The sequence below is a fragment of the Corvus brachyrhynchos genome, unplaced genomic scaffold (genome assembly GCF_000691975.1).
Source record: "Corvus brachyrhynchos isolate BGI_N302 unplaced genomic scaffold, ASM69197v1 scaffold97, whole genome shotgun sequence".
Taxonomy (NCBI): Eukaryota; Metazoa; Chordata; class Aves; order Passeriformes; family Corvidae; genus Corvus; species Corvus brachyrhynchos.
The window spans coordinates 7,706,285-7,733,281 of NW_008239758.1; the positions used below are offsets into that span (position 1 = coordinate 7,706,285).

A 26,997-nucleotide genomic window follows, 5' to 3' on the forward strand; every position below is an offset into this window, starting at 1 on the left:
GCAATTCAAACTTCTGTGGCTTGAACCCAATACAGTTTTGTGGTCTCTGACAGCTCTTCCCTTTCCAAACAAGAACAGAAAAATGCAAACACTCAGAGAAACTAATGATATTGAAAATCTGCTGAAAGCAGGGTGAGAGAGAATCGAGAAGAGCGGATTAAGAAAAAGCCCTGCTTGAATCCATCCTTTTGTTTTATGGCCGATGTAGCCTTTCCTCGACATATCAACAAGAAACAAAGGATTGAAATCAAATGAAAGGGTCAGCAATTAGAAGAGAATTGTCTGTAGCATTTCAACAAAGCCACCAATCGCTTGTGCCGGCGTTGGCTGCTCTCCCTCACCTCTCCCTCTGTTCCCCCTCGTTACACGATACTACTTGGGAACATGTTATCAAGGACTGAGAATCAGGCCAGTGGCTGGGGATGTTAAAAGGACATGACATGTGCACAAGGCAGGGCATAGGGGCTGGCTGCACATATTAAAGGCAAACACATCACAATCCAATTAGCAGAAATGGAGTGTGTGTGCTGGCTCTGGGAATTTTTTTTTTTTTTTAAAGTAATACTTCTGTGCTTTTTCTATTGATTGATTTATTTTTGAAAGGAGTAATTCCCTTCTAGCTTTTCTTCCTCCTCTCCTCCCTCCTCCCCACCTTCAATTCCTTCACCCCTGAGTTTTCACCTCACCAGAGGAACACGAGTTCAAAGGCAATTGGAGTAGAAATAAAAATAAAAACAAAAACAAAATATTATGAAAGTGAAGAGTTCTCTAATCTCTTTTTGACCTTCCTGTACAAAGGGCAATTTCTGCAAATCTACTGCAAACTTGTAAATCTTCGGTACTGGGAAAGATAAAAGCAACATTTAATATTTCATTAGAATTTAAGCTAGCTAGATAAATATGTGTCTGTGCATGTATAGAAATTTCTCCTTACTATGTTTTTAAAAATGTTTTAAGTATGTCTCCTCTTCCTTAACACGTTACCTAGCCACCAGAGTTTTTATTATTTTATTGGAATTCATCTCCTGTAGCTTTCATTCACTATTTAAGTAAGAATGAAGAGGAAAAAATTCCTAAAGGAAGGACAGGTTTTAAAATTCTGATACCTGAAAAGAACACAATTTTCATTACATTCAGCATGTTTTATTGAATGCAGAATTAGGAATACAGTCAGTATTCAATATCTGCAATGATGCATTCCAGTTCTGATATAATGGGCAATAGTTTGCTGTTGGACTGTAGTCTTTCTGCTTGTTTATCTCCTAGACTAGCTGAATAATTAAACTCATGTAAATTTAAGTTTGCATACAGTCCCACTGAGACTGAGGGAGTTTTTTGTCTGCCTGAAGTTAGTTTCATTGTAAGTAGTTTGTTGGTTGAGGCCCAAAGTTTTATCTCAAGTCGTTATGCTCAAAGGTGTCCTTGCTCAGCAAATCACTTTAAAACATGCTCAGTTTTAAGCATATGCCCAACTCCCTCTCTTAGGACTCATTTTGGTACCATGTGTGGCCATGAGGATGGTCCAAAGGAAAGGTCAAACAGCAGAGAAATCAGACAGGATTTCTTTGCACTCATGATGGTAAATACGTAGAATTTAGTGAGAGGAAAACAAATCCATGGGGAAAAGGAGAAGTTCAAATGAGGTAGGTGGACCTACATGGGCATTCTCGCTTCCTTCCTTCCCACAGCTTCCTCTGTTCCTATAATCTCAGCACAGATGTTTCCTTTTTAATCCCTGGCTCCAGCTGGCAGAGCATCTCTGCTCTACCGTACTTAGTCGCAATTACTGCAGACATTAACTCTGCACATGCTTCGGAAATTGACTGCTTTTTCTTCCTTGGAAATGTTGCTCATCATCAGGTTTTTAACAGCCAGAAATAAAGGCCATTTGTGTAATGATGAATCCGATTCCCTTCAAGATTTGTAAGAGAGATAAAAGGCACAAGAAGCAGGCTTAAAACAATTGCTGGCATGGTGGAAATTTTGGATATTGAATTTATAATACCTTGCTTTACTAGTGCAGAGAGTCTCCATCATGTGCTGGAAAAGGAATGGGAAATATGTCAAGCAGATGCCCTAGTCACCCGACTGATGCTACTTTTCCAAATTAATCACAAGCACTTTATTTATTTTGATCAGCAAATCAGAGACTTAGTATACTAAGAGTGGGGTGTGTCTTCTTGTAGGTGAACTTTCATTTATTAATGGAGTAGGGGTTGATCAAAGTGTCAAAGCTGCGAAACTCAAAGGTCAGATCCACTCTTTTCCTTGCACCCAGGCATGAGACTGTGTCACCTTAGGGTCATCCATTTGTGGTGTGGTGCTGCTGAAGTGCCACTAGAGCCTGATGTGACCCAGGCCAGAGTCTAGCATAAAAAAAATACAACCCTGCCCTGGGCTTAAAAACAATACAAAATCCTTCAGCTGCTGGATTCAGGTGTCCCACCTTACCCTGCTTGTCCTGATTGTGTATTTTTTTCTGTATTCAGCAACTTTCCATTGGATGTAGAAGCAATCTGAGACAGCCATGCTACCATGACAGATGGGATGGATGGACAGAAGAACAGTGAAGAATCTGGGAACATCAAACATCAGGTAAGGCAGTTGGTTTGCTTTGATGAAAACTCTTAAATAATCTAAATAGACTATGCAAAATATCTTTAAAATTGTCAAGAATCCCTTCAGTTGATCTGCACTCTGTCTTTATCTGCATAATGCTCATGGATTAAGATTTTCTGTTCTTGATTCTTGAGGGCAAACTGATTAGTGCATGAAAATCTATTCATTAAGTCACTGTGTTCCTCACTTTGTTCTCCTCCTTCCCCTTTAGCACTTGCTGAAAGCGCTGGATGCATTCCCATCACTTTCTCCCCCATTCCTGTGAAGGAGGAGAATGGATAGCATATCCAGCCTTCAGGTGGCTGCTAATATGACATGTACAACTTCAGACATTTGTGTGAGCACCCAGAATAACAGGATAAAGTTGGCGACAACCTGAGGTCGTCTTGCCTATGAACCACCTAACCACTGCCCTCCAGGTAAGAAACTGGAAACCTGTGCTTATCTCTACCAGTTAATGTTCTTACGTGAGCAGACCACTGCAGATTAGATAGATGTGCTGTTACAGACACGAAAACCTTTTAAAGGCCCTGGAGAGCTTTTAGTATGGATTCGTGCTACCTCTCAGTCAATAAGAAACACAGGATTGGTTTGACAATGACAGTTCTAGGACTAAAATAAGAAAGTTCTGGCAAATGATAACAGCTCTGTATGCGCCTGTGGAAAACTTGCACAGATGTGCGTACAGTTTTCCCAGGAATGACCTGTAAAATCCAGATTATTAAATAAAAGGAGAGGTTCATTCACACTCTCTCGCCTAATACTCTATGCAGCCTTGGTATCATTATGGCCCACTGAAAGGGCACAATGATCAAGTATTTTGGCTTTCTACTGCTATTGAGTCCGTTCACTAATGGGGAACAAGAAAGGAAAATGAGAAGAAGAAAACAAAACTGAAAGTGCTTGAGGACAATTCAACTTTGAAATTGTTTTCATTAAATACAGGGAAAGTGCAAAATGAGCCCTATTTGAAACTTGCTGGATAAAGGCTGTTACGAAAGCTTTCAGTATTTTTTTTTCAGCTTTGGCTCTTCTTGTACACTTCTAGGCTAGATGAAGTGTGTATGAAGGCATCACTGACATCAGCAATTGGAAAGTAAAGAAAACAGTAAGTGCAGCTTGGCTATTGCAGAGAAACTGTAAAACCAACTACATACGTAAAGCAGGAAGAAAAGAGAAAGTTAAAGATTTTTTTTAGCTCTGTGACTTCTCTTTGATCATATTTCATGTAGCATGCACAAGAATGCCACAAATAGTTTCATATCTAAGAGAAAAAAATAAGAAAGGGTGGGGGCTTTTGCTTTGAGGGGGTGCTTTGCATGAAGAACTTGTTTAAAAAATAAAACACATATACCAAAAAATGAAGAAAAAACCAAGGCAAAATAAAGCCCTGCAGAGTTGTAGAAGTCATTTAGAAGAACTAAGAAAGCTGCAGAGAGGTTACTTGCAATAAGACTTCTAGATGGTAATATTTTAAATTTGAAACCAGTTCCAGGTGACTCACAAAATAGTTGGGCTTGTGAGAATGAACATCAGCAAAAACCTATAGCAATATTCCTTGGAGGATGAAGGCACTTCAAAGAAATCTCTCCTTACCCTCCCAGTTCTTCTAATTTAAACCACAGCAATGACCATTAAAGTTATTTTTCCTCTGTTAATGAAATTTTGCAAGTTTTTTGGCTTTAGTTTTTATTACCAGATCTGGTTTAGTAGGTAGCTTAAAATGTTTAAAAGGAACTAATCTGCAATTACGTGTTTCTTAATAAATACTTGGTGCTTTATGCAGTGCATTTGTTGCACGTAAAGTCAGCAAGGAAAAGTCAGCTCCTGTGTGCAGCCAGCTAGATTCACAAAAGTGTTCTCCAGCCTCTTTGAACCAATTTCCAGGATCTCACAAGCCTGTCGAGTGTCTCACTACCAGAGGATGTTGACCAGTAGAGTTGGGAGCAGGGATTAAGCGTGGGCTCTTGACGTGCCCTCTCTCTAATAAGAGTTGGCTACTGTGGCGGAGTTGAACGAGAATTCAATTGTGATGGAAGTTAATAGGATTTATTTTTATTGCTGAGGTGCTGGGAAGTGGATGAACCTTGGAGTTCACTTTGGCTCCCAAGCTATGTCAACTAGTCCTCGATGGTCTGGCTGCCTTTCCCAGTCTTTGCCTAGATGGTTTTGCCTGCAGTGCGACGGCATCAATATCAATAAGTCATCCATCACCTTATGAGCCACTCCAAGGAGGGCAATAGCTGATGCTATGGGCCTGATTTCTGTGCTATGCATATCTGGAGGAAGATTTGGTTTTTGCTTCCTCCACTATGGTCCCATAAAATGAATTTCCTTCAACAGTTTGGGCTCAAGTTTTGTTATTTTTATCTGACCTTGTGTAACACACACCACAGTGCAGACTGTGGGGGTGACTGGGAGATAAAAGCACATTTCTAATCCAAAGAGATATACAAATATAGACTCTGCCTACGTTTCCCTCTTCCCAGCTGCCTTATGAGGAAGAGGAGCTGGCCCAGAGATGTGATCCTCCCTAAATCAAAAAGACTGGTGTAAGCAACAGGGGAAATGGAGAATACAGGCTTTTTTTCCCCTTCTTGTTTTTGAGATATTTATGAGAAGGCAAAAAGCTCTCTGTATCAACTCATAATTTCAAATGGTTCTCACATAATTTCAGTAGGTGGTTCTAGATGTTGGTTACTTGGTTCAGTTTGGAAGGAGAGATTGGTTTAATTTTGTTGCCTGACTAAATGAACTCAATGTTCAGATTCACATTTCTTGAACTGAAAGTCTTGTTATGATTTTAAGCTGGCTTCTCACAAACACTCCTAAATAATTGATCCATTTTTCTAGGGAAACAGCCAACTTTTATGTCTCAAAGTATTTCAAACCCCAAATTTATATTAAGATTTGAATTTGAATTGACATTTCCCCACACAATGTTTGTCTGTCTCCATTGTGTTTATAGGCAGAGGTTATGTTTTTGGCAAGTTGACATTTAATATTTTTTCTGTAGTTCACTCCTAAAGGAATGAAAATTGGCTCAGATTATGAATTCAAATGGAGTTTTTCCAAGTGCCTATATTACAAGTTCCCCTTCACCATCTGAAAACTGAGCTATTCTCCTTTTAGTATCACTAAGTACTCATGATAACAAAGCTAGTAAACATTTTTCATGAAGTTAGACTCATCAATCCCAAGTTATCACTAAATGGAGTTTAGAAGCAAGGAAAAGGAGAGCCAAGAGACACCCTGCAGTGTATTTGTCCCAAAGGAGCGTGAAAAAAAATGTACCAATGTCTCCTCTCACCTTCTAAGAAAATGTCAAAATCAAATTTTAGCGTAAAGAAACGGGAAAAAACTGGTGGCTCTATGCTAACCAGCAAACTAGCTTCAGAACCACTTAAAATCAGACTTCCCCCTGACACAAAGGAATTCTGCTGCCCTACAGCCCCTTACTTAAAACTGTAGGGAGGAAAATGAAAAAAAAGAAAAAGGGGGAAAATGAAAAGAAAGGGAAAAGCCTTTAAGCTCATCTAGTCCATCCCTTGCTGATCCAGGCATGCTGCTGACAGTATTTTCACATCCATGAGTGCTTTGTCCAGGCTACTTTACCTCCATCACTGGGCCTTCCATCCACTCTCAGGAGAGATCATTCCATTTATTTGTTATGAGTTGGCTGTATGGATTTTTTTTTTTAAGTTTTATTTTTATTTTCGTTGACAAACCAAGCAGTAAAGATTGGGTTGCCAGACCCAAACTTCTCCACAGTACAGGTTGGATTTTTTTTCTTTTCTGAGAATGGGAAAAAGCTTTCAAAGTAGAATCCCCTCCCCCTTGCTGCTCACCATCACGAAACCCTGACTACAGAAGCATCTCATTCATCCCCTGAAGTGTAATCTCTTGAGAACTCAGAAATACTCTATAACCTGAAAACACTCTTTGTTTTGAAGGATAAGAAATAATGGACTGCTTCCACAGTAGGTAAAAGGCAGGGTTTTGTCTTGAATTAGTGTCAGCTTTTACTAGGACATGGGGTTTTAGATGTATTTCTGAGCTAGACATGTGTTATGATCCTGTGTGTGCTCTCTGCTACTTCAGCTCTATTACTACACAGAGTCTGTCTGCCTTGGGGTCCCGTTTCCAGAACCAGAGAATTTTGAGCCTGATTCTGAATTTTTTTACACCACTGTTCTAAATCAGACAGTTGCTCTCAGCAGGATGATTGATACCAGCATGAAGCAGAGGTGGGTTAGATGGACCTCATGCCCTTTGCATTTCAGGAAGGAATCAAATTTTCCTTCCCAACTTTCACCTTTGGTTATAGGCAAGCAGTATCTGGCTTTTCAAAGGAAAACAGTTGGAGGAAGGCTATATGGGGGACAAAATGCAGCTAGGCGCTGTTCTGCCTGTGAATTTGCAGGCTGCTGTGCTAGGCATCCAGCTCTTTGTACTAACAGGAGTGCTAATATGATGTATTAAATGTCACACCAGCATCGCTGGGTATGCATATCTCTCCCGTTGTACTGCCTGTTTATGCTTATTCAGCTCTTTGAATAATTTAACACATTTCATACTCCAAATTACCCACAACAGTTTGACGGGGCTGCTGGCAGTTTACTTGAAACACTCAGTGTTAGGTCAAAGTAGGGCCCAAGCATCTGCTAAATAGAAGGACATTTCATAGTTAGCAAAGTATAATTAGACTTATTCCTGCACACTTTTCTTTAAAAAATAGGTAAATCCATGCTAATCCCAGTGATACCATAGAAATTAAGGGGCTGTACTGAACACTGATACGTACAGCCCAACACCAGGAATGGTTGGGACTGAAGAAAAATAATTCTGGAGACCAGTAGATGTTGAGGACAGATGAAACTAAGCAGGATAGCACAGCTATGTCAGCATGTCACCCATGCAGTTTCAGAGCAGAGAGACTGATTACCTTGGCGCAATTAGGCTGGAATTAGGGATTTGGGAAGCTTCATCCCCAGCAGTGCAATGTTCTTCATACATTTATCTGAAACTTGGCCTAGAACAACAATCCACTGACTGGGTAATGAACCTGGAGCACACGGAGCAAGGACACGATGCCCTGCACTCCTCCATCTCCTGTGCTGCTGGAAACAGAGACACGAGGTGTACACCATCTTTGGTGTACACTGTGAATTCTCTCTCAGGCTTCACCTTTCTCTATCCTTAATTAGCTCAGGCTCTTGCACTGAGAACATTTGAGCTGGATGGGTATAGAAGAGAGGTGGGAATAAAGAAAATGGGGCATGGTCCTTGGCTGGACAGCTGGGGCTGGGAATCCTGCTCAGGATTAATGCAGGTGGTGACCCATTAAGTGCTGCTGTTGTGTGGATTAAAATAGGAAGGAGACACAGAGCTGAGAGAGACAAAGTACCTGGTCCTTCACAGATGTGCCTTTCTGGTACTGGGGTGTGTTTAGCCACTAGGGCTCTCATCTCTTTGTGTTTTTATTTTGAGGAAGATGCAGAACGAGCATTGCTTTCTGAGCAGTGCCTGTTTGCTTTTTGGTGGGGTGAGGCTGTGCGGTGTCCACACTGGACCGTTTTCACTTGACACAGGTAGCCCAGCAATAGATCAGTGGACTTGGCATAGTGGTGCTCAAAATAGTTTTGGCAGGAAATTTGGAACTGCTGGATGCATGTGGCTCTGAGACATGAGGCAGCAGGCAGGGGCTGGGAGGTGGACTGATCTCCCCCAGGGCCACCCAACTCTCCATCAGCACCTCTCCACACTCCTCTGCTCAGACAGAAACCAGAGAAGGGACAGGATAGCAAAAAAAAGAGTGTTTTCAATTAAGAGTTAAAAATCTCATCCCTCACAGTGCATCAGGTGGGAGGAATCTCTCCCCAGCCCTGCGGCTCACCCAGGGCCCCACAAAGTGATGATGCAGGGCACAGTCAGCGGAGATATTTGCAAAATGACAGCAGGGCTCTGATTGAGTGAACCTCCCAGGTCCAAAGCCCCACACTGCTCGGGAGGATATGCTGAAAATCTTTCTCAGGGATTTGCACATCCTTACAACAACTAAGGGTCTGTAATGAAATGTTTGCTTATCATCCATTTAACCTGCTTCGAAGCAGGCTGAGCCTGCATGGTAACCTCAGGTCAAAACTATTTTGGATAGCTGAAACTCATGATAAACACATGCTTTTGAAGGTTAGAAAGCCATCAGTGGGAGACATCAGATTCGCTTCTTTATTATTAGAAGGGGAGAAAATCCAGGAGTGTTCAGAGCAGCAAGTTTTGTATAAAACATGAAAAGCAGATGGGGGGAGGTGGCAGAAGGAAGGAGGAATCTTTTTTGATACCAAACAACATTGCTTCTGCAGCAAATCCTTTTTCCTTGTAATTTAAGATTGTGCTTGAAATAAGGAGCCAGCTGCACCCGGGGGGAGCAGAGGGCAGCCTGTCCTTTTGGGTGCTTGATTGGCTCTTTCGTGTATACCTGATAATTACTGGAGCTGGTAGGAATCCAGTTGTGCTACTTGAACACGCACTGAGCAGCATCGTATCCACAGCAGCCCTGTTTGGTCTGAGATCTCCAAAAGTGGGAGAGAAGATTGTCACAGAGCACAAGTCTTTACTGATAACCAAGTTATGGCCTTGCCTAAACTTCACTCCAGCTGGATCTGCTAGTGGTCTGTGCCCACCGAGGGGGTTTCAGCTGTATTAAGCAACCTAGATTAAGGTATTTCACTTAGAAAATGCATCTTTATTTCTCAGGTCCAGATAGAAATCCTGCTACTTCCTCTGTGATATGGGAGGAGTCCCAAAGCATAATCTGGAGTTCAGTCTCACGGACATTGCTTTTAATATCATCATCAAAGTCCTGGACTGATGAGTGAGACGAGGGGAGACGAGGGGCTCTCTTTACACATGCCTGCTCTGAGCCACAGCTGACTGCCTGAGCACTGCCCAGGGAAACCAGAAACACTTTCATTGCTTTTTGAGACAAATGTTCATTGATGTGTGCATGTGTGCCTGCATACACACACACACACACATGCAAAAGGCAAAGTTTCATCCCTCAGAATTGCAATCCTTTGAAGCCACCTGTCTCTGAACAGTTTTCTGTATAATGAGCAGAGCTCTGTGCTGTAACTTTTCCCTTTGTCCCCAGTGCCAGCTGTATAATTCCCAACCCAAGAAACATTGCACCCTTGCAGAACTTCTGCCTCAGTCCAACAGTGCTGTTGTACTAGGTTTTCTGCCATAGCAGCCGCCTACAGGAATGATCAGCAAAGAGATGGCAAAGGACGATTCTTCCATTGGGAGGACTCCGCATTTCCTCTCTTCCCAGGGCCTCCACACTAAGTGGGCTCAGTTTCCAAGTGAAAAGATCCTGTTTTTTTCTCTTTTCCCCTAATGGTCAGAGATGGCAAACTCCCTCTGGGATCTGTGCATTCAGCTTTGTTCTTTCTCCCTCCCTGCTGTCGCCAGTAATTAAAACTGAGCGAAAAAACTGAACATGCTATTTTTTGAATAGATATTTGAAATTTAAAGTGGAAAAAAAAAAGTTGTGAAACTTGTCAGATCAATGATTTGACACATATTATTTAGCTGGCTCTAAATATTCTGGAGTGAGAACTTAGTTAACAACTTGTTAACAAAGCATAATTCGGAATAAAACCCAGCTCTCTCTTTGCTAGCTGCATTTGCAATATGGAGCTGGTTCTAATAACTCTGTCTCTAAAATACCAATGTATTTCTCCTGCAGTTTCTAACAGTTTTTGCCACTGTGGTGCACAGAAGTGGGATGGAAACAAAATACAGAGGCAATATCTATCAAATCTTGGAGGCCAAGGAACTGCTGAACACTCTGATGTGAGTAACTTCTCTGAGTCACATGCAGGACATTGGTGCTGGGGAACTCAAGCTTGTCAGCACTTAAAAATGAGTTAATCCTTTTAATTAAGCACTTGAGAATGAATGACATATGAAGAGCAATTTCTTTGAGGGAAAAAAAAGTAGAGGTAATTTTTCTAATGCCTGTGTTGCAGTCTGCCCTCTCTGGCCATGTTAATGTGCCTTGGTCCATGCTTGGCCTTCTTTTAAAGATTACTTTTTAATGATGGATAAACAGGCCTGTTCTCCCCCTGAAGTGCATCCCTTACACCCTCACACCTGTAAACAATGGATTTTTCCACATGAAATGAAAGGGCAAGCACATCCTGCTACCAATTTTGACTCTATAGAGCGGTGTAGCATATAATCTCCATTACTTTTCCTGTGATTTGTAAGTGACTGTTGCTAGGTAATGCCTTTTCCACTAAGCGTCAGTGAGCTAATGTGAGGGCTTTGAGAATGTTTCATTATATAATTAAGCCTTTGGTGGTGCTGATTTCTACTTTACAAAAGTCTAGTATCTTTTTCATGTGAGCAAAAAAAAGTTTTTATAGCATTACACATAGGGACACAAAAAGCATCCTTGAAGCCAGAATAATTTATTTGTAATGTAACTGATTTCTGCTTTTTAAAAAATTATTTATTACACACGGCTATCAGCCATCCGTCACAATGGCGTCTGGCTAGACTCTATGTTGTTTAAATGGAAAACATGATAAATACATGGAACACATGACCCACTGGAAGTATCACTAGATCCCAAATATCTCTATATCTCTCTGGACTCCATAATCCATTAAACAAATGTGGTCCCTTTGTTCTGACATCTGGACACTTAGTCTAACCGTGACCTTTGCTTCCCAGGGACAGGACTGGGATACAGAAGAGCTTCTTCAAGAGGATGTGACTGGTTTAACTGAATATGAGAGTGGAGGTTTCCCCAGGATCTTCAGATATGTAAGCCTCAAGGTACTGTGAATTTTGTTTAAAGGATGAGATGAAGAAAGGGCTGGAAGACACATGAGTGAGAAGATATAAACACAAATTAAAAACAAACCACAGAATATAATGTTAAGAGTTTGTATTTTGTCAAGCTTCACCCTAAATATCAAGATCAGTAACTGCCATCGGAAGGGGAACACTTGGCCATCACAATACACAGGACTGTGATGCACAAAGCAGCCCTGATGCAAATTTACTTAGCATCAAGGATCCCTAGCAAAAAAAAAAAAGCAAGGAAAAAAAAGCAAGAAAAAAACTTTACAAGGCAGCTTTGATCGGCCCTGGCACTGTGTGTGAAAGTCTAGCTCAGTTCTAAGACTGCCAGGGTAAGTGAAAGAAGAGCCTTTGTAATTTTTGTCTTACAATTATGTCACTCAGTCCTGTAGCCTTCATTCTCCCCGTGCAATTTGTAAGAGACGACAAGTCATTCAAAGCACCTCTGTTTACAGAGAGTCTCAGTAATAGAACACCACGGTCGGGCAGATTCCATGAACTGCAGACCCCGTGTTGACAGATGGGGTCTGTGACTGATTGTTTGATGGGCGCCGTGGGTGAGGCTGCAGGGGAATAGCGGGACAAGAACAGGGCACTGGGTTTTTTTGAGCTCGGAGGTCATGTCGTTTACCAGTGAGAACAGCATTCAGTGTTTTTCTGTTGCATTGTTATCTTGGTGCTGGTGATGAAGTTTTAATTGGGAAGGGTGAGGATGATTCTGCTCTCCTCCCACACAGCTCTACAGATGCTGCTGCTACCAGCAACTTGGGGCAGGGTTTCAGGAGCTGCTCGCTTCCCACCAGGCACGAGCCAGCAGAAAGGAGGAATGAATGAGGTGGGGATTGCTGCATTCGTGAGGAGTGTCTCCTGTAGATAATGCTGATCTGAAGAGCAAAGCCAAAATGATATGTCTAAAGATACAAGTGCCTTGTGCAGAATGGATGTAACATAGACAGCAGCACAAGTCCCCCTCTGCACTGATAATACAGCTTAACCCAATTCAATCTGTTTCTGTGGCTTGGAAAGTTTTAGGATTCTCTGCTGGAGCCATCTACTATCAAATTGGTGATAAAATGCATTGCATTTTCATACTGTAATTAATAAAAGCCCTAAAAAGCAACCCACTAGAAAACAAAGAAAAACCTATGTGATCTATTGCCTGAAAACCACTCAATAGCAATTAGTTAATGTCAGTTATCTTTTTGCTGTACAGGCTTCCTGATATGGCAAAGCATAGTTTGGGTATTGGAACGCTATCAATTATTTATTAGGTGCCTCAAAGCATCCAGGATCCTGGTCATAGGATCTCTTGTGTTTGAGGGCTGTAAAAACAAAGAACAAGAGAAGACTCCCCAACTAACACACTCACAAAGTAACTACAAGGCAATTGGCAACAGATGAATACGCACAGAGGCAGAGCCGTATGCTGGGAATGATTATAGCAGAACTGTCAGCATGAAAGGCAGGGCTCATGAAATACCTTTAATCACTGGTGATTATTCTTTTTCTGGGCAATCAGCTCTTTCCCCCCTGCAATATCTTGCAGGATGTAGCAGGATGCATCTGAAGGTGCTGTGCTCTTGCAGGAGACCACCCTCTGTTCTTGTCTCCATCAGGTGAGAGACAGAGATTTTCAAACCTCTTAAGAGTCAGATGGAAGCAAGGGATAGATCCCCAGGATCCTGGCCCTGGGTTTCTCACCCTGAAGCAGAAGACAACGCTGTCATTCAGAACAGCAAGTTCCCATTCACAGTTATTTGTCATGTTAATTACTACAGACAAATTTCTCCTTCATCTCAATCGTGCAGGTCAAAGCGGAAAAGTTTAGCACTTCAGAACATCAAACTTTGCTTTCATCTGAGTTCGGGACATCATTCTGAAATTCCTTTTGATCATGTATGAAAAAAAAGAAAGGAAGAGGATTTGAAAGTTTGCTCTTGACGGGAGTTGTAATTTCTTTGTTAAAATCAAGGGCAAAGGAGTCTCTCTAGTCATTAGCCATAGGCTGGGTGTGTTCATAAACTCACATCCTCACCAGAGCAGGTAATCCATGAGTAAGAGCCATGAAAAGGTATTGGCAAATATTGTCTCTTCCCTCCATATCCACTCAGGGTCCTCGTCATACCATTCCCGCTTCATTAATTTCACTCGGAGCTGTTAGCTCTATTAGATCCCTGTGTACTGTGCTATAGGAGATACCCCTGGCTCAAACCCCACCACTTTTTACAGAAAGTGGCTGCATATCATGACTGTAATTTACTGCACAGTGTACCTACGCGCTCCCACATTAGCTGTAATCTCTGTCGTGCTCACGCCAACATTCCAGCAGTATTTGGCATTTCACGAACGCAGTATTTATCACTGAAGTTCATACAAAGTTGCAAATCCTAACGAGGCTTATCAGCTTTTACAAACCATCCCTGTCCACTGGAGTGTGACATGCTGAGTATAATTCCACTCACTGTGCAGTCGCCGGATGTGAAGAGGGAATGGGGACGGGGGGAGCTTCAAAGCAACATTTCGTATCGCTTTAAATGAATCATGAAATCGAATGTCTGTATAGCCCCTAAGTTCCTGCAGGTGAGATGTAACCTGCAAGCTGGGTACTTAGAGCAGCCTTTCAATCAAATAAAATCTTCTCATCATTACTGATGTGGCAATTATGCCTTGGAAAAGAGCGGCGCAGTAGCTCTGCGAGGGGAGGGGGACTCGGAGCTCAGTCCCAGCAGTTGCAGAAGGGTGGCTGGGGGCAGATCAGGTCAGTCAGCCTCAGTTTGCCCACTGTCAAGACAGAAATCATCACAGTCACTGAAGTTATTTCAGAGACATATCAGAAAGCATAATTAAATATGTGAGTTATAAACATTTCCCTCTGAAATTTCAAAAGATTGTGGTATTGTTATGCAGAATATGGTAACCTGCTTTGCTGCCAGCTCAGCCCTGTATCTAGGACTAGAGCAGGCACTAAAAAACTTGAAAAGAGACTTGCAGTATCTGTATTTCTGTGTATCTACATGCCCCTGGGTATGTAGCACCCCACCACTACCCCTTTCCTGCTCATCAGGCACAAGTGTGACACACTGATGTGGGTGGAATTTGATTGAGAAATGAGCTACTGTTTGTATTGTCATCACAGAGCTCTCTAAAAGCATGAAGTCGGGCTGAAAGAATCAGAATGTTTAAAATGAACTCTATTTTTTCCTTTTCTTCTGTGTTTTTTGGTCCTTCAGTCTGCATTCACGTCACTTGTGTAAGGTGGTGTAGGGATATTCTTTTATAACAAGACCTCACAAATGTTTATTTTCTCTTTCATTTGACTCAATGATATCAAGAGTCAGGCTGATGATTATTGTCCTCAGGTAATTCCTTGATTATTGTGTAGTTTCATAGTTCCATTGACTTCGATTGAGATGTTACAATACACAGCAACTGACTGTATGTCCCCTAATACTTGGAATTTATAAGAATAAGACCAGCCAAAATTTGTGTGCAGAACACAGCAATGTATCCCCTGCCAGAGAACCGCTTGCAACGGCTGGAGAGTAGGATGGGAGATCTTACAGAGTTAAAGAAGGACAAATGATGCATTAATTGCATTTAAAAGTCCAGTGCTTCTGTAGTTCTGTTTGCCGATGCACAGCTGCAGATGCATTCCCTTGCTAACAAGTGCTTCAGAGACATCAAGGTGTCCATTTAAGCCATTTTTTGCACCTATAGACCATGGTAAATTTTTCCATTCCTTTTTTTTTTAACCCCCAGGACCCTTTTTGCTGAGCTTTTTTACAGCAAGTGAATTCCAAGTGCTTCTGACTTGGATCACAAAAGCAACTTCCCTGCCTGCCTCCGTGAGTGACTCATGCTCTAACCTCGCTCAGGTCACTTAGATGGTGTTGTTGTTCTCTATTTCTTAGTCTTTAAAATGCATATTTTGTTCTCCTCACAATTCTGACATTGTAACATCTTTCTGGCTCTAGCAACAGTCTGTATCATTTTAGATATACATTATCTTGTACAAAAATACCCACCCACATCTCATACCCTGAAAAATCACAGTAGCCAAAACTCCAAATTTAGATTGAAAAATGTAGAGCTGTGCAGACAAGAGGACATTTTTCCAAATGTGAGTCGATAGCCTTTTTCTCTCTAAATAGTTTGGGCTATCAGAAATTTTTAGTATTTAAATATGCAACTCAGGCTCCTGCTGGTAGATCCTGGACATGCTGGACCACCCAGCAGGCAGAGTTGTACTCCAGTGGTGTTTTTGCTTTGCCAAGGGTGAGGATGGTTTCACTGCAGATGTCCAGTAGCTGGATGCGAATGCCCTTCCCCTCTTGGTTCTGTCCCATCCCCTACATCCTCCCTGCCTCTCCCCACAGCTGGTTTTCACATGGTGCTGTCTCCTTGCTACCTCACCTTCAATAACCAAGGAAGAAGTGGAAGCAAAACCAGACAAAACAATTTTCTGACTGCATTTTAGCATGGCTATGCAAACATTTGTAGCAGCTAAAAACAGCAGTCACAAGGAGATTCCTTCTCTGAACCTGTAATACTGGGCTGGAAAAAGCCCTATTCAGATGCAGTCATCAGTGGATCTTTCTGCCATCCTGTTAATCCCCTCTCCCTTCCCACCTCACACCTGCCAAAGCAGGTTTACATCAAAAGTATCTGATCCCATCTTCTTTTTTTTCCTCTTAAGCATTTTTGAGAGACCTGCGAGCAGAGAAGCAGTTAAGGAAAAAAACAAATAAAATCCAGTTTTGCTGCATTTTTGGAGGAAATGAACTTGTGTGTTTTGAAGCATTCCCATAAGGCTTAGATTTTAGAGCATGATGAATCACTCACGAAGATTCCTGTTTCTTCTCCTCTGCCTGCACAAGGTGCCCAGACAGGGGCTGTGGGCTCTGTGAGGATCCAGCCATGCTCCTGGTGAGCAGGGCCAGTTTGCTGGTGGATGGGATGGCTGTGCCTTCTGTTCTCGCCACAGAAAGGCCCTCATGCCTTTGGTAGGTCACTGTGCCAGCACTCCGTGCTTGGGAAGTCCCAGGGCTGTGTGATGCTGTTCTTGTCCTGCCCAAGCCAGCCTCTCCCAAGAATGTGTTGGTCCAGGGCTCTCCTGATATGTCCAACAGCTGTTGGCACTGCCCAGGTTGCCCATACCCTGTTTGGCCATGACTTCAAACACCCTCAGTCTGCCTAAGGAAGACCACGTGGACACACAGTGAAGGTTATTCCTCTTTATAAAGGTTAAATGTAGCTAATTCATGGCAAACACATCTCAGTCTCATTTAGCAAAGCACCTACATCCTGAGCAACCACTTTCCTGATCCTCACCAGATCCTCTGCCAACAGGACAGTGGTGGCATCAAAGGGCACTTGACATTTCCTGGGGCTTGGACATCCGTGGTTCAATGTGAGGAACAGAGCATGGAGTTGAAGGTCCTTTAATGAGAAATCCCTGGCTCTGGATCCGTAAATAAATCACTCTTTACCCAACCTGCTCACATCTGTGCTGTCTCAAGCATGGGCAGAGGGAAGCTGTCAGCCTGGGCACAGACCTTCACTGCACAGAAGGAATAGTCTGGAAGATAGAGAAGGACACATATCATGCCTTTACTTTGTACAGCAATCTCGATATTTTGTATGTACTTATTGCTCTGAGTTTGTCTCCCTTTCCCACCTGTACTTACAGTGTCTTTTTTCTGAGGCTTGTTATTATTTCTATTGAGCAATCTTCAGCTGAACTGGGAGAGCTCGCAGTGACTCACTTACTTGAACATTATTGCCTAGTTCTTTACACAAGACAGATTGGATATGAATGAGATCTCTTGTCCTCATGAGCATTATATTTATTTCACAAGACATTTTCTTCAGAACTCTCCCTGCAATAAATTATGTGGTGCATTTATTTTTTTCTTCTACCATGCTATAGCTCTGTCCCTTTTTTTGTGGTTTCTCATTTTTTAGACACTTCTTCTTCTATGATCTGCTGTTGTTGTTTTCTGTTTTTTTCTTCTCACAATCTCTTAGCTGTATCCTTGGAATTTTTTCCCTTGTGCATTTTTTAGCACAGTGCATGTATTCGATGTACTCAAAATGAGAGCTTGAGATAAGTATTTAAAGTAACAAAATGATTTCCCTCTCTTATCTTTCAGATGTTGTGTAATGACTGGGGAAAAAAAAGAAAGAAAAAAAAATAAAATCAGGTGAAATGTTTTAAATGAAGTATATAACTGTAAGGAATGCAATTGTATGTATCATTTTCTGATTTCATAATGTCAGCTAAGTGAAAGATTTTGTAGGTGCTTTACTTCTGAAGAAACACTTAGCTGGATTTTAGCAGCTGCTTTTGGGAAGAGCCTAAAAATGCTGAAAGCCATGTATAATCAAAGTAAAAGTGAGTATATTTAGGGTGGATGAAATGGGACTTAAAGGTAGCACATGTCCATGGTATTTATAGGAGTCCCATCTTAAGTCTCTATGCCATTGTCAGTGTACATCACTATGGTCCCTTGCTTCCCAGCTCTCCTGCCTCATCTGTGAACCCCTCTCAACCTTTTTATTCCCCCATTGCTTGGTTGAGGTGTGTTAGAAATCTGGGCTTAGCCCAGCTGTGGCCTTTCTGAGGGTCTGTGCTGGAGGAAAGATGGTTTGAACTAAAACTGAAGCATAAATAACCCGATGGGTGGTTTTCAAATCCAGGTACAAGCTGGAATTTCAATATTGCTGAACAGTGTTTAGCTACTAAGGATGAGTGTTTCACTTCAAGACTAATGTCTTATGTCTAAAACTAAACTAAACTTCTTCACCTGGAGTGCAGTACCACACTAGGGCATGTCATTCAGGGCAGTGGTGGGATTTCTCTCCTTGGTGACTTTCAGGAATCACCTACACAAAAGCATTCCCAGTCTGATCTGGTGTCAATGTTAATGAAGCTCCAAGAAGCAGGAGGCTGGCCTAGAAACCTCCAGGGGTCCTTTTCCAATGTTTTTTCTATGATCTTACAGTTCTGGTAAGTGTGTTACAGTAAAATAACCAGATGGACTTTTTTTGGAAGTATAGAACAGATACCCTGAGGGCAGAAAGCAGTATGTGGAGAAGACGCCATGGGTGGGGGTGGGGAGAAAGACACTTATTTCCATTTATGAGTTATAGAATCAGGACTCCTACAAGGAGTTGAGAAATTTGTCTTGATCTGGAGATGAGAAAAAGAAACCCTTCTTATCTTTTTACAGTAAGGGGCCTGGCTTGTGATCCTCACCCTGTCTCAAGAAGGGTAGGCAGTGTTTCAAATGTTGGGGTCAGGCTGATTCCTGCTCTATCTCATCAGTCTGTTGTACATATCTTGCCAGAAGGGATTAAATGTGTCTTGTCTCCTGTGGTTATATTAAAGGGCAGAGATGAGGCAAGGAGCCTTTTACTTCTGAGAACGTTCTGCCTGGGGTATCTGCTGCTGGGGGAGAGGGAGGAAAGAGCGGCCAAGCCTCACTGATGTCCCCAAGGCTAATGCAGGAGAACTCTGTGGTGAGACCTGAGCCTTGCTTTCCCTGTGCACACGGCCAAATCAGCAGGAGAGGGGTGCAGGAAGGGTGTTGGAAAGGGTGAGATTGACTGTGTGGCCAGCATCCTTACCATGGGCATGGTTTTGCAGCCAGGGTTGCTGAGCTAAGGACACCCCACTCTGAGATGTGTTGTGCAAAAGATTAATTTCACCCTTGGGACAGGCCAGTGTCTTTTTCTCCCTTTTCTGTACACGTTCCTCTTACTGGCTCAACCAAAACCTTCTGCTGTCACTAAAACTGATGGGTTTTTTTGTGCAAAATGAGATTTTTGTACTCATCAAGGCCAGGTCTGGCTGCTCTGCCAGTAGATGTCCCTGCACGCCTGGCTGTGGTGGATGTGCTGTGTCTTTTCCTGGGGAAACTGACTTCCAACACACTGAACTTCACATCATTCCTGTTGGGTATTTTTCATATGGATTTTAATTTTTTTTCCTTCTCATTTGGGCTTATTGTGTAAAGTTTAATCAATCTCTACAAATATAAAAGCTGAAATTAAAAGGAAAGATCATTATTTTATTGTAAAGCCACCTTTTCACAATCTTTAAATATTTTTGTGTTTGTTTATAAAACAGAGTGCTGACATCAGACAAAGTCCCTGAACCTCTTTACGCTGCTCTGTCCTTCACTCCTGTTCTGCCTCATGCATTCAAATAACTTCCACATTTTTTCCCTTCCTTGGATTGCAGAGTTTTCTTGAAGCAGATATTGCTTTGGTGCACTGAATTGAACAAAACAAGACAAAATGAAACCAAATAGTGCTGAGCACATGGTATTCACTGCTTGGTAAGAGTCACTTGGCAATTTTACAGATGCTGAGAGTCTCAGCCTTCAGCCTGTAAGGTGTTTCCTGTAATATGAGAATTTATCAGCTGGCTTTCAGAGCCACATAGGTGAGTTTTAAGTGTATTCTGCAGTGCTCTGTGCTCTGTATTATAATCCTGCAATTACATATTTGCATGCCTACTAAATTAGCACTAGAAAGTTATCTTCAAAAGTGCAAAGCCTTTCACTGCTACTCTTCCTGGGAATACAGGGACGATAATTGTTACGGAGGAAAATTACCTTTACACGGTATTGATTTTGTGCCCTGCTGCCTGTCATCATTCCTGGGTAGGTTTTTCCAGGCTCAGGACAGGGAGCAGCTGTGCCGGGAGCCCACGCTGGTGGCTGTGGAGGGACAGGGCAGCACTGGCAGCTGCGGCATCGGCACCACCCCCGTGACTCATGGGGGGCACCAGTGACCCACTCCAGCAGCCTTTCATTCCAGCTTTGAAGCAGGGGTAGCAAGAGGCTTCAAAAAGCTGGGAGCTGCAGCCTTGGAGTGGGGAATGGCTCAATAAATTGGTGGAATATAAGTATTTATTGATTTAAGAGCAGTCTTTTCTTTTGCCTTGCTTTTGTCTTCTAAGGGAACTTTATTTTAAATTTATGCCCCACATTGTCACATCAGGAGGAAAATACATGAGAAATGTTTTGTTATTTCAAATTTATCACGTATTACGTCAGCTGGCATTGTGGACTCACAATAGGTAATGCTTCATAAATTATGAAAAATAAGTGTTTTATGGGCTTACTACACACGGTTTGAAAACCGTTGAGCTGGGGAGACTCAGTGACCCCTGTACAAATTAATGTGCACATGATTTTCATTATTGCAGCCCAGATAGGAAGTTTGAACATCTTTATATATTTATTTAAAGGAAAATGAGGACAGAAGTTGCTTGAATACAGTTAGTCTTTCTGGCAAGAAGCAGGTATCATTTAACCCAGCTCATAACCTATTGCTTCCCTCACAGTCATTGTTATTCCAGGCCAAAGCTTAAACTCAAAATCAGAGCTGCGAGGACTTAGCATGAGCTTCCAGAGGTCGAATCCTGCAGTCTTTAGCCAGGCAAACTAAACCTCTGAGTTGGTAGGATTTTGTCTACGCAAGGACTGCGGCATTTGCAGAACATGAGTCAAGCACAAGTCAGGCTCCTGCAGAAGGGAAGGCAGTGAAGGATATTTCTACCCAGCTTTCCAGCCGTGCTTTCCCTGAGCGTGATGGAGAGCAACAATCAAACAAGAGACGCCCATCTCAGCTGTCAAGGGCTTCACCAGAAACCAAAAGCTTGATCTCAGGGTACCAGGGATCTCAAACTTATCGAGCACGGCATCCTTCAGCGTGGAGCCGCACATATCTGAGGGAAATGTCCTCGCCTGCCTGCACGGGGAAGTGTGTCGTCCCATTTTCTGAGGAGCAAAAGTTCACTCCAACATGTGTTGCATGGGAGGCGCGTCTTTGGGGGGAAAGGGCACGGTGACGGGAGGTACCGGGAGCAGTGAAGCACTCGCAGCTATTTTTTATCCCCCTCGCACCCAAATATTTCTGTTCCTTGCAAAGGGGGGTCAGGTGTTGAAGGTCTCCCCGGATGGTTTTTATATCGCACAGATCCACCGCTGTGTTTCTAATAAAGCCATCAAGAGCACAACCGGGAGCTCCCTGCATGGGCTTAAGCAATATAAGTCACTGCTTCAGAAGACTCTCTTAACTTGGGGCTGGATGAACTCAAAAATCTTCCAAGTTATTCTCTCCTAATTCAAGTCAGCTGAGGCATCAAAATGTCGGGCAGATGGACAAGATCCCTGGCTACAGCCAGCCTGTTTTCTGCTGTTACTCTTATTGCAGTCAAAACTTAGAGACTTTTATTGTAATTGCTTTTTATTTAATCAGTGATATTTTGAGAATTTAACGTTTACATAAGCATACTAAAGGAGATTCCTGTGTGCTTTCTAGTGGAAAAGACTGTGCTCTAAGGATCCTAACTTCCCCTAAACTGGATTAAACAGTGTTCTTATCTTAAAACCGTAGTTTTCCTTCCCACTTTTTCTTTTCTTTCGCTTCATATGGTTATTAAGAATTATTGGATTTATAGACCGTGGTTAAGGACAGTCACTACTGCAGTTGCTTGGTCAAGAAAACAAAAGGGTTTTCTTGTCAGTTGTATTTTCTCAGAATTATTAACTTCAATTTTTCTTCATGTTAGGGAGACACAAAAGAACAGATAAATAAGCAAAGTACAACCCAAGTCCTTACTTTCTTTTTTATTTTTGCTGTGACTTTAATAATTAAGAAGAGCCCCTGCCTCTGCCTCTCTCCTCCAGTGGATGGCAGTTGAGTACCATGGAATGGAGCAGAGCTGACTTGCACCTCATTGTAACTCTCTCAAGGAGGCAACCGCTGATTGGAATTAGTTGTTCTTTGCCAGTGTGAAATATCACTCAGAAATACCTGAAGAATTAGAAAAGGAAGAAATGGAAAGCATTTTCAATTTAAACTGCTTTGTTACTGGAGCAGGAGCAGATCTAAAAGTTTTCTTCAGCAGCTGTGGGGGAAAAAAGAGTCTTATATCCATATACACAAGTTTCAAGTGTTTCCTTTTTATATGTTAATCTGAATTTTCAGTATATGGATGCTAATGAAAAGAAGTTCCTGATTTTCATTTTGCTTCCTGACCTCCACAGTCTTTAGGTTTTAATACTGTACTCATAATTTCAGCATGAAGAATAATTTTTAAAGGCAAATTTTCCTTTCTTGAAGTCTCAGCTGCACCAGAAAGAATACGACAATTCCCAGGGACTGGGATTGCAATGTGAATTTAGTCATCATTGAAACTGTGACTAGTATTGAAATGTTCTCCTAAAAGAAAAGTTTAAAACAAACATTCCAATCAAAACCAGAAACCTAAACATGTTCCTCTTAAAAACGAGTCTCCTCCAACTCCTCCAGTTTATAGCACATACCCTCGGGCTATTACAGTCTAGAAAAATCTGAAATAAAACCACAATGTTTTCTGGGTCTGATCATGCATCACTTGCTCAAAAAGAAGTTTAGGGCCTCCTGAGAAATACAAGGTTTAGGCCTTCCTGACACATGTTGCTTCTTTTTAAAGGAAACAGTCTAGTGCATCTTTATGGCAAATACATCATTTTAGTTTTGTTCCCTTTATAAGGAATCACAGATGGATTGAAACAGAAAGCTTTAAAAAAGTATTTGCAATTCCAGTTGCATATAAATAATATTGTGGTCAGTATCCTAGTTGTTTTTAACATTAGTAGTTATTTACTTTTCAAATTTTATTTGCTTCTACCTCTAGTCTCATGCTGTTGTAGTATAAGATCAGACACAAATAACGGTTTACCCCAAAAATTAAGTTTCTGTAAGTAACTATTTTAAGATGTTTGCTTTTATGTTTACTGCTGAAGGATCTCGAGCACTCCTGCCAGAAAGGAAAGTATTTATTATCTCTCTTTTACAGATGAGGAAACTGAGACACTGTGAAATTAAAAGCTTGGGGAAATTAGTGAACAGTAAATTACGGTGTGAATTTACTGTGTACCAACCACCCTGCATGAACTCATCATGTGGACTGGCAAAGAAAAAGGATTAAACTCCCTTAAATTATCTCCCATTTGCCATGGACAGACAGTTGCCATGGATCAGCTGACAAGCAGCGACTCCTCAACCTGCAGCAGGCCACTCGCACAGCAAATCCCCCCATCAGAGAGGAGCCGCTCACGGGGGCTCTGCTGCTAATCGGCTCCAACTTTAGGCAAGAGTTTCTTAGTCACTAGTTTCCACAGCTGGTTTACCTAAAATTCACAGATGTAAATCTCTGGCAGGACTCAAAGTCAGACTAGAGTACCCTTGCAACCGTGAAAGCAGAAGTTGTGAGTTAAAACCAAAATACTGAGAGGAGATAAACTTTGTCTTTTTGAAGGATGGAGCACTTGCAGGATGTGTCCAGGCAGTGTATGGGTTAAACCGGTGAATTAGAGTGGTGGAATCAGAAGATGAGTCCTGGAATTTGAGAATCACCCTCATATCTCAGGGGTCTTTGGCATTAAAGTTGCTTCCAGCCTCGTGGCAGCACCTTACAGCCCAGCCCAGTATGGAATGCCACATGGAAGCTGTCTGTCCTGGGAATCCCATCAGACCCCTCTTCCCACCCCATGCCTGGGTTGAGTCCATGCCTGTGTGTTCAGGGCACTCTGAAAGATCCCTTCCATCTCACAGTGCCACTTCTGGACACCAGAGTCACTGGGCATGACCACTGCAGCCCTGGTCACTGTTTGCTGGTCCCACAGTGACCTCTGGGCTCCGGAGGCCACCGGCGAGGCTCCAAAGGTGACCTCCTTGCCCTGCAGCAGGCTGAATGGCTGATGTTGAAACGACTTTGGCAGGAGCTCTCTCCATTGTGTCTGATCCAAGCTGGAGAGATGAGCACGTAGGGAGCTGGGACAAAGGTTGGCTGGTGGGAAGAGAATTACTGACAAGTTCATTCCACTAATAAACAGAGACATAAATGATGATGCTATAAAGAAAAAGCAGGATTCTCTGGAGAAAACTGTAGAGAAACCTAGTAAGGAGAAGAGATGTTTAGACAACGGTTTTACATTATACTGCTTGGTAAAAAATGTTCTATTTTAGCTCCAAGCTTGAGTCTAGTTAGAGCTGCACCAGTGCTTAGGAAACAGCATGTATTTTAATGCCCTATGAACAGGAATAACTGATAACTAGTACATTTAAATGTGAAAAGCAGAACTTTTCTCTGAGGGAGGCATTATTTTGTTACTGTTGTTGTTGTTATGGATATTTTCTTCATGGTTTACATTGCAGCTATAGCATTCCACTGGCAGTCATTTATCTAATGACTTATATCTTCCAGACTGTGGAAAATGCAGGATAACAGAGAGAGAGAAAAAGTGGTGGTAAGTCCTTTTTAATTTGCATTTCAGGGCTGAACTTCTAAGTATGAATATACAGAAGTTAGCACTTCCCTAACATCCCCTCATTATCTTATTTCCAAAGTGTTACAGTACAAAACCAATGGGATCAGGGCACTATTTGCTTCAATCCCTCCCACCCCAAAGAAAGTCTGTGTAGAGGTAGATTTGCTTTTGGTATAACCAAAATTAAGACAAAAGGGTATGTCCGAGAAAATATTTCTTTTTCCCTTGTAAGGCTTAACCTTAGAAAATGCCTGTTTGTGCTAGAGAAATGGCTTGCATGGGATATGACAGCCACCTTTTATAGAGGCAAATCAGACTCACTGGGCTGTACTGTTGTAAAGGAAAAGTTTCACAGATATAATTAACCTGTGGAATGCCCTTCCACAAGGTGCTCTTAGAGCGTTGTCACTAATACTGTCTGTTTTCATAATTCAGGGCATCATGGTCTTCTAGCTGAGAGCAAGAAGCAATCTACTGTGTCTCTCCATGACATGCTTCTTCTGAATGAATCAGGAGGTCATGGTGACTCTTGTAGTGATGGTCACTGCTGGAGCTGGAGGAGGTAATGGCATTGAAGGGAGAGCCTGTGGCTGTTTCCAGAAATGAGCATGAGGCCTGTGACAAGGACAGCCCAGGCTGCTGGTATATGTGATGGGGAGAGGAAGGTCTGCACACACCAGGGAGGCTGGCAAAGGAGAAAGGTGGGTCATGGCAGGGGTTGCCCATCTTCTTCAGCTCTCAAAACACTTGAAATTACTGAGATGGTGGGCAGGGGGGAGGCCCTAATGGCTTGAGAATTACTGCTTTGCAAAGGAGCAAAAGGGAAGGTCTAAGAAGGTCCCATGGCTGGGTCTGAGTGATAGTCTTGGGCCTGAAGGAACTTGGTGTTCAGCACAGCTCTGCTTCTGGAGCACATGGGAGGCAGAAGTGCCTTCATTCTGCTGAAACACCTCAGGGGTTCAGGCACAAAACTTTCAAGGGCGATGGCCCAGGCAGTGGAGCATGTCTGGGGGTTGGTGAGTGCACATGGGGTGGGAGGAAGGACCATCAGACCCTGTCTGTTGAACCTGTTCCACTAAAGATTCATCTGTAAGGACAGAAAAGTGGAAGCAAGGATGTGTGAGTGAAGGATCTTCAGAGAGATGGTCCCTGGTTTGGGGAAAATGGTGTTTGGGGAGGAGCTGAACTCCTGTAGTCTGGTGCTGTGAGGACCTTCTACATTGGTACACCATCCAGAAACACTTCTCATAAACTTCCATACCAAAATCATGGGAAATATTTGAACTTTAGATGACTCCAGACTTCAGTTGCAGTTTAGTAGGATTTTAAGGCTGGCGCTTTATATATATATGACATATATAAATACACACACACATGCAAAATATATAAATGTGTGTGTGTATTTATATATATACCTTGGGTTGTTTTGATTCTGTCAGATAAATTCAGTAGCTTTTGTTTAAGGTAGAACTGGTAGAGAGAGTCCCATGCAGGAAGAGATTTGATGGAGATGTGTTAAGCATCAGAGAATTTGCATCAGAGGTTCTTCAAATGTTTCATTCAAGGCCAGCTTGTCAGTAACCTGAATATTTGATTTGAACTCATGCTGGTTTCACATGTCAAACTACCCTGGCACTGCGTGAAAGTGGTGGAAGGAGAGACTGGATGGGGGGAATGAGCAAGTAGGGAAGGATTTGGTTATCAAAGCAGAGGACTTAGATTCAGTAGTAATCGACAGAAGGAGATTACTTCAGCTCGTAGTTCAGACAAGGGCTCTATCCCAACACATTAGGCCACCCCCTCACACAAACAGAAGGACCTCCATGTGCATTTCCAGCTTCATCCAGGAACGAGGAGACGGAGCAATCACTTTGCTGCCAACCCAGGGAAACGGCAGGTTCGCTAAAGCCCAACTCTCGAGAATATTAATAAAAATAAATGATTTTACCCTTTCTGGTCCTGCTTATAGCAAGCTGCTAATAATGCCTTATGAGGCTGCCACACAGTTCAATCAATAGTTTGATTTTTCTGCCCTAGAGCTGCCACAAGCACGAACCCCACACTGAAGTGGCTGAGTAAGGAGCTGGCTGCAGAGACAGAATGTAGACGGCAAAGGGGAAATGCAGGAGGTGGCACCTTGTGTCTTCTCAGAAACTTAGGGATGGACCATTCC

At 42.4% G+C, this 26,997-nt stretch overlaps 2 long non-coding RNA genes across 2 annotated transcripts in view; both read left to right on the top strand.

Moving 5' to 3' along the window:
* The first annotated feature begins 2,230 nt into the window (after positions 1-2,230).
* On the top strand, positions 2,231-22,382 carry LOC108448746. The gene is made up of 5 exons (XR_001864755.1): positions 2,231-2,595; positions 2,831-3,038; positions 10,370-10,476; positions 11,362-11,466; positions 12,231-22,382. It is a non-coding gene; the product is annotated as an uncharacterized LOC108448746 (long non-coding RNA).
* A 1,569-nt stretch (positions 22,383-23,951) lies between these two features.
* The window catches only part of LOC108448742, a 45,687-nt gene continuing 42,641 nt past the window's right edge, over positions 23,952-26,997 (top strand). The window contains exons 1-2 of the long non-coding RNA XR_001864748.1: positions 23,952-24,803; positions 25,260-25,525. This is a non-coding gene — a long non-coding RNA (uncharacterized LOC108448742). The remainder of the gene's footprint in view (positions 24,804-25,259; positions 25,526-26,997) is intronic.